The following is a 15,074-nucleotide window of genomic DNA, read 5'->3' on the forward strand; positions in this document are numbered from 1 at the left end:
TATTGCCATTATCATTATAAATATAGTTATGATGATGAAAATAGCTATAATAATTAGCATAATAATCATTATGACTGCAATAATGATAATAATGATGATAATCATGATGGTAATAACAATAATGATAATAATCATAAGAATAATGACAGTAATGATAATAATGATAATAATTATTATCCAGTCCATTTATACTGAAATAAAGGCCAAAAGTAATCAAATCCCAAAAGTCGAAAAAACGGCAAAATCTAGCGTATTACGGCAAAATCTAGCCTTTTGAGACAAACGTCGAAAAAAAAAAACCTTTTCGCTCTTTGTTGGTAATTATGAGTATTTTAACTTTAATTCAGGAAATTGTGAGGATTTTTATGATAATTCCTTCATTATATGCAATAATGATGATAATTATGATGATAATGACAATGGCAATGACATGAATAATGATAATAATGATAAAATCATAATTATAAGGATAATTTTGGTAATTTCTTAAATAATAGCAATAATTGTCACACAAATAATGACAATAGAAATAATAATATCATTATGATTTTGATAATTACTGCAATAATAGCAAATATCAACTCTATTCCAATAATTTTCAGACCAATAATAATAATAACATCATTATCATTATCATTATAATTATTACTATTGTCATTATTATTTCCAAAATTATCATTATTCCTATCATCATTATAAAAATAGTTATGGTGATGAAAATAGTTATAATAATTAGCATAATGATCAATAACTGCAATAATGATGATAATAATGATAATCATGATGATAATGACTATGATGATAATAATCATAAGAATAATGACAGTAATAATAATAATGATGATAATTATTATCCAGGTTATTTTTAATGAAATAAAGGCCAAATGTAATAAAATCCCAGACGTCGAAAAAACGGAAAAATCTAGCGAATTACAGCCTTTTGAGAAAAAACGTCGAAAAAAACCCTTTTCGCTTTTTATTGGTAATTATGAGGATTTTAACATTAATTCAGGTAATTGTGATGAATTTCATGATAATTCCTTCATTATTTGCAATAATGATGATCATTATGATGATAATGACAATGATAATGACAATAATGATGATAATGATAAAACCATAATTATAATGATAATTTTCATAATTACAGCAATAATAGCAATGATGAACTCTATCCCAATAATTCTCAGACTAATAATGACAATAGAAATAATATCATTATCATTGTCATTATTATTTCTAAAATTATCATTATTGCTATTATCATTATAAAAATAGTTATGATGATGAAAATAGCTATAATGATTAGCATAATAATTATTATAACTGCAATAATGATGATAATAATGATGATAACCATGATGATAATGACTATAATGAATATAATAATCATAAGAATAATGACAGTAATAATAATGATAATAATTATTATCCAGTCCATTTATAATGAAATAAAGGCCAAAAGTAATAAAATCCCAAAAGTCGAAAAAACGGCAAAATCTAGCGTATTACAGCCTTTTCAGAGAATCGTCGAAAAAAAGCTTCGCTTTTTATTGGTAATTATGAGGATTTTAACATTAATTCAGGTAATTGTGATGATTTTCATGATAATTCCTTCATTATATGCAAAAATAATAATTATGATAAGGACAATGATTATGACAATAATAATGACATTCTTAATGCTGATAATGATAAAATGATAATTATAATGATAATTTTCATAATTACTAATAACATCATTATCATTGTCATTATAATTATTATTATTGTCGTTATTATTTTTAAAATTATCATTATTGTTATTATCATTATAAAAATAGTTATGATGTTGAAAATAGCTATAATAATTAGTATAATAATCATTATAACTGTAGTAATGATGATGATAATCATGATGATAATGACTATAATGACAATAATCATAATAATGACAGTAATGATAATGATGATAATAATTATCCAGTCCATTTATAATGAAATAAAGGCCATTAGTAATAAAATCCCAGAAGTCGAAAAAAAACAGCAAAATCTAGCGTATTACATCCTTTTCAGAGAAACGTCGAAAAAAACCCTTTTCGCTTTTTATTGGTAATTATGAGGATTTTAACATTAATTCAGGTAATTGTGATGATTTTCATGATAATTCCTTCATTATATGCAATAATGATGATAATTATGATGATAATGACAATGTTAATGACAATAATAATGATAATAATGATAAAAACATAATTATAAGGATAATTTTGATAATTACTGCAATAATAGCAATAATCAACTCTATTCCAATAATTTTCAGATGGTTAGCCGAGGGACAGCCACGGTCGAGAGGCCGTGGCTCCGAGCATACCGCAGATGGCGCCAAAAACCTGCTAACTTCTCCCCCCCCCCCCCCCAATAGTTAGCCGAGAGGCTCCGTGTTCGCCATAGCGATGCTCCACGCCCCGTGGGAAAATGTGGTGAGGCGAGCCGCGCTCAAGGTCGCGGGGTATTCCCCGCGCCACGAGTCGCGGCCTTGCCTCGCCGCACGATCTCGCGAGGTGCGGCCGCGCGGTGAACACTCGAGTCTACCGATGGCGCTGGGCCCTTCGAACCTTTTCCTCTTTCAACAAACCCACTCCAATCATTACCTCAAGTTTACCCCGCAGGTTGGGTGAAGCCCCGGCTCCTTCTAAAATTCTATTCCTCCTCCTTATCCTTCTCCTATCCCCACTCTTCCTTCCCCGTCTTCTTTACACACTTTATAGCTTATAGTGAGTTCAGCACTCACTCCAGCCGAGCAAGACACAGCAAGCAGCAACTAGGCCTTCCCAGGCCTTAGCCGACGGCTCTCCCCGGCGATCTTCAGCACACCAGCCATACCTGTGGGCACTCACACCCTCACACAAAAGCTCCTTAAAGAGATGATAAACGCAAACCTATGGCGGATACCAATCCATTGCCATAAGAGAAACGTCGAAAAAAAACTTTTCTGACAATAATAATAATATCATAATAATAATGATAATTTTGATAATTAGTGCAATAATAGCAATAATCAACTCTATTCCAATAATTTTTCGACTAATAATGACAATAGAAATAATAATAACATCATTGCCATTATAATTATTACTATTGTCATTATTATTCCTAAAATTATTATTATTGCTATTATCATTATAAAAATAGTTATGATGATGAAAATAGCTATGATAATGAGTATAATAATAATTATAATTGCAATAATGATGATGATAATGATGATAATCATGATGATATTGACTATAATGATAATAATCATAAGAATAATGACTATAATGATAATAATCATAAGAATAATGACTATAATGATAATAATCATAAGAATAATGACTATAATGATAATAATCATAAGAATAATGACTATAATGATAATAATCATAAGAATAATGACAGTAATGATAAAAATTATTATCCAGTCCATTTATAATGAAATAAAGGCCAAATGTATTAAAATCCCAGAAGTCGAAAAAATAGCAAAATATAGCGTATTACAGTCTTTTGAGAGAAACGTTTTTTGGGTAATTATGACGATTTTAACATTAATTCAGGTAATTGTGATGATTTTCATGATAATTCCGTCATTTTATGCAATAATGAGGATAATTGTGATGATAATGACAATGATAATGACAATACTAATGATGATAATGATAAAATCATAATTATAAGGATAATTTTGATAATTACTGCAATAATAGCAATAATCAACTCTATTCCAATAATTTTCAGACCAATAATGACAATAGAAATAATAATAACATCATTATCATTATCATTATAATTATTACTATTGTCATTATTATTTCCAAAATTATCATTATTCCTATCATCATTATATAAATAGTTATGATGATGAAAAAAGCTATAATAATTAGCATAATAATCATTATAACTGCAATAATGATGATAATTATGATGATCATGATAATAATGACTATAATGATAATAATCATAAGAATAATGACAGTAATGATAATAATGATGATGATTATTATCCAGGCCATATATAATGAAATAAAGGCCAAAAGTAATAAAATCCCAAACTTCGAAAAAACGGCAAAATCTAGGGAATTACAGCCTTTTGAGAATAAACATCGTAAAAAACCTTTTCGCTTTTTATTAGTAATTATGAGGATTTTAACATTAATTCAGGTAATTGTGATGATTTTCATGATAATTCCTTCATTATTTGCAATAATGATAATTATGATGATAATGACAATGATAATTACAATAATAATGATAATAATAAAATCATAATTATAATGATAATTTTGATAATTTCAGCAATAATAGCAATAATCAACTCTATCCCAATAATTTTCAGACTAATAATGACAATAGAAATAATATCATTATCATTGTCATTATTATTTCTAAATGCTATTATCATTATAAAAATAGTTATGATGAAAATAGATATAATGATTAGCATAATAATTATCATAACTGCAATAATGATGATAATGATAATCATGATGATAATGACTATAATGAATATAATAATCATAAGAATAATGACAGTAATGATAATAATGATGATAATAATTATTATCCAGTCCATTTATAATGAAATAAAGGCCAAAAGTAATAAAATCCCAAAAGTCGAAAAAAACGGCAAAATCTAGCGTATTACAACCTTTTCAGAGAATCGTCGAAAAATACCCATTTAACTTTTTATTGGTAATTATGAGGATTTTAAGATTAATTCAGGTAATTGTGATGATTTTCATGATACTTCCTTCATTATATGCAAAAATGATAATTATGATAATACGGACAATGATAATGACAATAATAATGACATTCTTAATGATGATAATGATAAAATGATAAATATAATGATAATTTTCATAATTACTTCAATAATAGCAATTATCAACTCTATTCCAATAATTTTCAGACTAATAATGGAAATAGAAATAATAATATCATTATCATTGTCATTATAATTATTATTATTGTCGTTATTATTTCTAAAATTATCATTATTGCTCTTATCATTATAAAAATAGTTATGATGTTGAATATAGCTATAATAATTAGTATAATAATCATTATAACTGTAGTAATGATGATGATGATAATCATGATAATGACTATAGTGACAATAATCATAAGAATAATGACAGCAATGATAATGATAATAATCATTATCCAGTCCATTTATAATGAAATAAAGGCCAAAAGTAATAAAATCCCAAAAGTCGAAAAACGGCAAAATCTAGCGTATTACAGCCTTTTGAGAGAAACATGGAAAAAAACTTCGCTTTTTATTGGTAATTATGAGGATCTTAACATTAATTTTCATGATAATCCTTTCATTATATGCAATAATGATGATAATTATGATGATAAAGACAATAATAATGATAATGATAAAATCATAATTATAATGATAATTTTGATAATTACTGCAATAATAGCAATTGTAATTATTATTATTATCATTGTTGTTATTATCATTATTAATGTTAAAATCCTTATAATTACCATTTAAAAGCGAAAACGGTTTTTTTTCGTCCTCCATCACAGAAGTTGCTGTCACGCACTGCTTCAAAGTGCATAACGGCTACAAAGTTGTTGCTAAGCAAGAACAGCTGACCCATTTCCTTTCGACTACTGGCCAGAGAAAACACGCTGATCATGGTTTAAAACCTCTCCCCTCCCCGGAAACGAAGGCTAAGTGCACGGTCGTGGCTAAAAAGATCGACAAGACAATCCTGCCACGATCGTGCCAAGCCATCCAGGAGGAAGTCAGCACCATGAACGATGTCACTATGGTGGATGTTTACAAACCATCAGAGTCGCGAATCCTTAAGACTCGCTGCTTAGCCCCCGAGGAAGCACAGAAGCTTCTCTCCCGTGAGATCGTGCTTTTTAACACATCCGTCCCCACCTACAATGTAGAAGCCGAGTGCTTTGTTCAGGTCGATCAGTGCCTTAAATGCTACCGTTACAATCACCTGAGACACACCTGCACACACGAGCAGCGTTGCAACCGCTGTGGTGACCCAAGTCACTTCTTTTCCACCTGCAGCAAGGACATCAAATACTGCAATTGTGGGGGTCAGCACGTCGCTGTCAGCGGGTATTGCCCTACACGCAAAGAAATAATCAAGACTAAAAGACAAACACTCAAACAAAACAAAAACATAACATACGCAACAGTCACCCAACCCTTACAAACAAGCACACCTACCACAAGACAACCAAACACAATTCCCTCAGGAACCACTCTGCCGCCTGCACACTTCCCCCAAACAAACACCTTCACACCAAACAACAACCCTAAAATACAAGCAATACTACACGTAGCTTTAATAGCTGCTAAATACAACGCCAAGAAACTCGCAAACATAGTCCCTATCATGCTACAAAGAAACGGTTTCCCCAGCATTGTGATTCCTGAGGAAATCTTCGAAGACCAAAACCTGTTACATACCTTAATTTCACACACAAACAAACACTCACACCGAGGTCACAGAGGCGACCATGACATCCACACAGCCCTCTACCTCTCACTCACACGGACTCCCACAGCCACTACCACAACGAATACATAAAGAAACTGCACAAAAGAAAACTACACCAGATACTTCTGACAACAAACGCAAACATACCTCACCACCAGACATGCACACCAAAAAAGACAAAAAGGACCCTGAGCTCTCGGCCCCCGAGGCTCGTCACGTTCACGATGATACCATCAATAATTTTCAGATTAATAATGACAATAGAAATAATAAAAACATCATTATCATTGTCATTATAATTATTACTATTATTATTATTATTTCTAGAATTATCATTATTGCTATTATCATTATAAAAATAGTCATGATGATGAAAATAGCTATAATAATTAGCATAATAATCATTATAACTGCAATAACGATGATAATACTGATGATAATCATTATGATAATGACTATAATGATAATAGTAATAAGAATAATGAGAGTAATGATAATAATGATAATAATTATTATCCAGTCCATTTATAAAATCCCAGAAGTCGAAAAAACGGCAAAATCTAGCGTAGTACAGCCTTTTGAGATAAACGTCGAAAAAAAAAACTTTTCGCTTTTTATTGGTCATTATGAGGATTTTAACATTTATTCAGGTAATTGTAAGGATTTTTATGACAACTTCACTATATGCTATCATGATGATAATTATGATGATAATGACAATGATAATGACAATAATAATGATAATAATGATAAAATCATAATTATAATGATAATTTTGATAATTACTGCAATAATAGCAATAATCAACTTTATTCCAATAATTTTCAGACTAATAATGACAGTAGAAATATTAATAACATCATTATCATTGTCTTTCTAATTAATACTATTGTCATTATTATTTCTAAAATTATCCTTATTGCTATTATCATTATAAAGATACTTATGATGATGAAAATAGCTATAATAATTAGCATAATTATTATTATAACTGCAATAAAGATGATAATAATGATAATCATGATGGTAATGACTATAATGATAATAATCATAACAATAATGACAGTAATGATAATAATGATGATAATAATTATTATCCAGTTCATTTATAACGAAATGAAGGCCAAAAGTAATAGTATCCCAAAAGTAGAAAAAACGGCAAAATCGAGAGTATTACAGCCTTTTCAGAAAAACGTCGATAAAAATCCCTTTCGCTTTTTATTGGTAATTATGAGGATTTTAGCATTAATTCAGGTAATTGTGATGATTTTCGTGATAATTCCTTCATTATATGCAATAATGATAATTATGATGAAAATGACAATGATAATGGGAATAATAATGATAATGATAAAATCATAATTATATTGATAATTACTGCAATAATAACAATAATAAACTTTATTCCAATAATTTTCAGACTAATAATGACAATAGAAATAATAATATCATTATCATTGTCATTATAAATATTAATATTGTCATTATTATTTCTAAAATTATCATTATTGCTGTAAATGCAATAATGATGATAATAATAATGATAATCATGATGATAATAATTATAATGATAATAATCATAAAAATAATGACAGTAATGATAATAATGAAGATAGTAATTATTATTCAGTCCATTTATAATGAAATAACGGCCAAAAGAAATAAAATCCCCAAAGTCGAAAAAATGGCAAAATCTAGCCTTTTGAGAGAAACGTTGAAAAAAACCCTTTTTCGCTTTTTAATGTTAATTATGAGGATTGTAACATTAATTCAGGTAATTATGATGATTTTCATGATAATTCCTTTATTATTGACAATAATGATGATAATAATGATGAAAATGACGATGATAATAACAATAATAATGATAATAACAATGACATCAATAATGATAATGATAAAATCATAATTATAATGATAATTTTGATAATTTCTGTAATAATATCAATAATAAACTCAATTCCAATAATTTTCATACTAATAATGAAAATAAAAATAATATTAATATCATATTCATTATAATTATTGCTATTGTCATTATTATTTCTAAAATTATCATTATTGCTATTATCATTATGAAAATAGTTATAATGATGAAAATAGCAATAATAATTAGCTTAATAATTATCGTAACTCCAATAATGAAGATAATAATAATGATAATCATGATAATAATGACTGTAATGATAATAATCATAAAAATAATGAAAGTAATGATAATAATGATGATAATAATCATAATTCAGTCCATTTATAATGAAATTAGGGCCAAAAGTAATAAAATCCCAGAAGTCGAAAAAAACGGCAAAATCGAGCGTATTACAGCCTTTTGAGAGAAAGGTAAAAAAAAAAATTCGCTTTTTAATGGTAATTATGAGGATTTTAACATTAATAATGATAATAGCAATAATGATAATTTTAGAAATAATAATGACAATAGTAATGATTATAATGACAATGATAATGATATTATTATTTATATTGTCATTATTAGTCTGAAAATTATTGGAATAGGGTTTATTATTGCTATTATTGCAGTAATTATCAAAATTATCATTATGATTATGATTTTATCATTATTATCATTATTATTGTCATTATCCTTGTCATTAACATCATAATTATCATTATTGTATATAATACAGGAATTAACATGAAAATCATCACAATTACCTGAATTAATGTTAAAATCCTCATAATTACCAATAAAAAGCGAAAAGGTTTTTTTTCGACGTTTCTCTCAAAAGACTGTAATACGCTATATTTTGCTGTTTTTCGACTTCTTGGATTTTATTACTTTTGGCCTTTATTTCATTATAAATGGACTGGATAATAATTATTATCATTAGTGTCATTATTCTTATTCTTATTATTATCATTATAGTCATTATCATCATGATTATCATTATCATCATCATTATTGCAATTATAATGATTATTATGCTAATTATTATAGCTATTTTCATCATCATAACTATTTTTATAATGATAATAGCAATAATGATAATTTTAGGAATAATAATGACAATAGTAATAATTATAATGACAATGATAATGATAGTATTATTTCTATTGTCATTATTAGTCTAAAAATTATTGGAATAGAGTTGATTATTGCTATTATTGCACTAATTATCAAAATTATCATTATAATTATGATTTTATTATTATTATTGTCATTATCATTGTCATTATCATCATAATTATCATAATTATTATTATTGCATATAATGAAGGAATTATAATGAAAATCATCACAATTACCTGAATTAATGTTAAAATCGTCTTAATTACCAAAAAAAAAAAAGCGAAAAAGGCTTTTTTTATCGACGTTTCTCTCAGAAGACTGTAATACGCTATATTTTGCCGTTTTTCGACTTCTGGGATTTTATTACTTTTGGCCTTTATTTCATTATAAATGGACTGGATAATAATTATTATCATGACTGTCATTATTCTTATATTTATTATCATTATAGTCATTATCATCATGATTATCATTATCATCATTATTGCAATTATAATGATGATTAAGCTAATTATTATAGCTATTTTCATCATCAAAACTATTTTTATAATGATGATAGCAATAATGATAATTTTAGGAATAATGATAATAGTAATGATTATAATGACAATGATAATGATATTATTTCTATTGTCATTATTAGTCTAAAAATTATTGGAATAGAGTTGATTATTGCTATTATTGCACTAATTATCAAAATTATCATTATAATTATGATTTTATTATTATTATTGTCATTATCATCATAATTATCATCATTATTGCATATAATGAAGGAATCATGAAAATCATCACAATTACCTGAATTAATGTTAAAATCCTCATAATTTCCAATAAAAAGCGAAAAAGTTTTTTTTTTCGACGTTTCTCTTATGGCAATGGATTGGTATCCGCCATAGGCTCGTGTTAATCATCTCTTTAAGGAGCTTTTGTGTGTGGGTGTGAGTGCCCACAGGTATGACTGGTGTGCTGAAGATCGCCGGGGAGAGCCGTCGGCTAAGGCCTGGGTAGGCCTAGTTGCTGCTTGCTGTGTTTTGCTCAGCTGGAGGATCGTGAAGGAAGAGTGGGGATAGGAGAAGGATAAGGAGGAGGAAAAGAATTTTAGGAGGAGCCGGGGCTTCACCCAACCTGCGGGGTAAACTTGAGGTAATAATTGGAGTGGGTTTGTTGAAAGAGGAAAAGGTTCGAAGGGCCCAGCGCCATCGGCAGACGCGCGTGTTCACCGCGCGGCCGCACCTCGCGAGATCGTGCGGCGAGGCAGGGCCGCGACTCGTGGCGCGGGGAATACCCCGCGACCTTGAGCGCGGCTCGCCTCACCACATTTTCCCACGGGGCGTGGAGAATCGCTATGGCGAACATGGAGCCTCTCGGCTAACTGAGGGGGAGGGGAAAGAAGTTAGCAGGTTTTTGGCGCCATCTGCGGTATGCTCGGAGCCACGGCCTCTCGACCGTGGCTCCAGAGCTGTCCCTCGGCTAACCATCTGAAAATTATTGTAATAGAGTTGATTATTGCTATTAATGCAGTAATTATCAAAATTATCCTTATAATTATGTTTTTATCATTATTATCATTATTATTGTCATTAACATTGTCATTATCATCATAATTATCATCATTATTGCATATAATGAAGGAATTATCAAGAAACTCATCATAATTATCTGAATTAATGTTAAAATCCTCATAATTACCAATAAAAAGCGAAAAGGGTTTTATTTTCGACGTTTCTCTCAAAAAAATGTAATACGCTAGATTTTGCCGTTTTTTCGGCTTTTGGGATTTTATTACTAATGGCCTTTATTTCATTATAAATGGACTGGATAATAATTATCATCATTATTATCATTACAGTCATTATTCTTATGATTATTGTCATTATAGTCATTATCATCATGATTATCATCATTATTATCATCATTATTGCAGTTATAATGATTATTATGCTAATTATTATAGCTATTTTAATCATAACTATTTTCATAATGATAATAGAAATGATGATAATTTTAGAAATAATAATGACAATGGTAATAATTATAATGACAATAATGATATTATTTCTATTGTCATTATTAGTCTGGAAATTATTGGAATAGAGTTGATTATTGCTATTATTGCAGTAATTATCAAAATTATCCCTATAATATTGATTTTATCATTATTATCATTATTATTGTCATTATCATTGTCATTATCATCATAATTATCATTATTATTATTGCATATAATGAAGGAATTATCATGAAAATCATCACAATTACCTGAATCAATGTTAAAATTCTCATAATTACCATTTTTTTTCAACGTTTCTCTGAAAAGACTGTAATACGCTATATTTTGCCGTTTTTCAATCTTTGGGGATTTTATTACTTTTGGCCTTTATTTCATTATAAATGAACTGGATAATAATTATTATCATGACTCATTATTCTTATGATTATCATTATAGTCATTATCATCATGATTATCATCATTATCATCATCATTATTGCAATCATAATGATTATTATGCTAATTATTATAGCTATTTTCATCATCATAACTATTTTTATAATGATAATAGAAATAATGATAATTTTAGGAATAATAATGACAATAGTAATAATTATAATGACAATGATAATGATATTATTATTTCTATTGTCATTAAGTCTAAAAATTATTGGAATAGAGTTGATTATTGCTATTATTGCACTAATTATCAAAATTATCATTATAATTATGATTTTATTATTATTATTGTCATTATCATCATATTTATCATTCTTATTGCATAAAATGAAGGAATTATCATGAAAATCATCACAATTACCTGAAGTAATGTTAAAATCCTCATAATTACCAATAAAAAGCGAAAAGGGTTTTTTTCGACGTTTCTCTAAAGAGGATGTAATCCGCTATATTTTGCCGTTTTTTCGACTTTTGGGATTCTATTACTAATGGCCTTTATTTCATTATAAATGGAGTGGATAATAATTATTATCATCATTATCATTACTGTCATTATTCTTATGATTATTATCATTATAGTCATTATCATCATGATTATTATCATTATCATCATTATTGCAATTATAATGATTATTATGCTAATTATTATAGCTATTTTCATCATCATAACTTTTTTTTATAATGATAATAGCAATAATGATAATTTTAGGAATAATAATGACAATATTAATAATTATAATGACAATGATAATGATGTTATTATTATTTCTATTGTCTCTATTAGTCTAAAAATTATTGGAATAGAGTTGATTATTGCTATTATTGCACTAATTATCAAAATTATCATTATAATTATGATTTTATTATTATTATTGTCATTATCATCATAATTATCATCATTATTGCATATAATGAAGGAATTATCATGGAAATCATCACAATTACCTGAATTAATGTTAAAATCCTCATAATTACCAATAAAAAGCGAAAAGTTTTTTTTTTCGACGTTTCTCTTATGGCAATGGATTGGTATCCGCCATAGGCTGGTGTTAATAATCTCTTTAAGGAGCTTTTGTGTGTGGGTGTGAGTGCCCACAGGTATGGCTGGTGTGCTGAAGATCGCCGGGGAGAGCCGTCGGCTAAGGCCTGGGTAAGCCTAGTTGCTGCTTGCTGTGTCTTTCTCGACTAGAAGATCATGAGTGCTGAACTCACTATAAGCTATAAAGTGCGTAAAGAAGAGGGGGGAAGGAAGAGTGGGGATAGGAGAAGGATAAGGAGGAGAAAAAGAATTTTAGGAGCCGGGGCTTCACCCATCCTGCGGGGTAAACTTGAGGTAATAATTGGAGTGTGTTTGTTGAAAGAGGAAAAGGTTCGAGGGGCCCAGCGCCATCGGCAGACTCGCGTGTTCACGGCGCGGCCGCACCTCGCGAGATCGTGCGGCGAGGCAAGGCCGCGACTCGTGGCGCGGGGAATACCCCGCGACCTTGAGCGCGGCTCGCCTCACCACATTTTCCCACGGGGCGTGGAGCATCGCTATGGCGAACACGGAGCCTCTCGGCTAACTAAGGGGGAGGGGAAAGAAGTTAGCAGGTTTTTGGCGCCATCTGCGGTATGCTCGGAGCCACGGCCTCTCGACCGTGGCTGTCCCTCGGCTAACCAGCTGAAAATTATTGGAATAGAGTTGATTATTGCTATTATTGCAGTAATTATCAAAATTATCCTTATAATTGTTTTTATCATTATTATCATTATTATTGTTATTAACATTGTCATTATCACCATAATTATCATCATTATTGCATATAATGAAGGAATTATCATGAAAATCATCACAATTACCTGAATTAATGTTAAAATCCTCATAATTACCAATAAAAAGCAAAAAGGGGTTTTTCGACGTTTCTCTGAAAAGGCTGTAATACGCTAGATTTTGCCGTTTTTTCGGCTTTTGGGATTTTATTACTAATGGCCTTTATTTCATTATAAATGGACTGGATAATAATTATTATCATTATTATCATTACAGTCATTATTCTCATGATTATTGTCATTATTGTCATTATCATCATGATTATCATCACTATTATCATCATTACTGTAATTATAATGATTATTATGCTAATTGTTATAGCTATTTTAATCATCATAGTTATTTTCATAATGATAATAAAAATAATGATAATTTTGGAAATAATAATGCCAATGGTAATAATTATAATGACAGATATTATTTCTATTGTCATTATTAGTCTGGAAATGATTGGAATAGAGTTGATTATTGCTATTATTGCAGTAATTATGAAAATTATCTTTATAATTATGATTTTATCATTATCATTATTATTGTCAATATCAGTGTCATTATAATCATAATCATCATTATTATTGCATATAATTAACGAATTATCATGAAAATCATCACAATTACCTGAATTAATGTTAAAATCCTCATAATTACCAATAAAAAAAGAAAAAAAAATTCTTCGACATTTCTCTCAAAAGGTTTTTCGACTTTTTTATTACTTTTGGCCTTTATTTCATTATAAATGGACTGGAAAATCATTATCGTTATTATCATTACTGTCATTATTCTCAGTATTATTATCATTAGAGTCATTATCATCATGATTATCAACATTATCATCATAATTGCAGTTATAATGATTAATATGCTAATTATTATAGCTATTTCCATCATCATAAATATTTTTATAATAATAATAACAATAATGATAATTTTAGAAATAAAAATGACAATAGTATTAATTATAAAGAAATTGATGATGATATTATTATTTCTACTGTCATTATTAGTTCTAAAATTATTAGAATAGAGTTGATTATTGCTATCATTGCAGTAATTATCAAAATTATCATTATAATTATGATTTTATCATTATTATCATTATTATTGACATTATCATTGTCATTATCTTCATAATTATCATCATTATTGCATATAATGAAGGAATTATCATGAAAATCATCACAATTGCCCGAATTAATGTTAAAATCCTAATGTTTACCAATAAAAAGCGAAAATGCTTTTTTTCGACGTTTTTCTCAAAAGTATGTAATACGCTAGAATTTT

Source organism: Penaeus vannamei, chromosome 16, assembly GCF_042767895.1.
Source record: "Penaeus vannamei isolate JL-2024 chromosome 16, ASM4276789v1, whole genome shotgun sequence".
Classification (NCBI taxonomy): domain Eukaryota; kingdom Metazoa; phylum Arthropoda; class Malacostraca; order Decapoda; family Penaeidae; genus Penaeus; species Penaeus vannamei.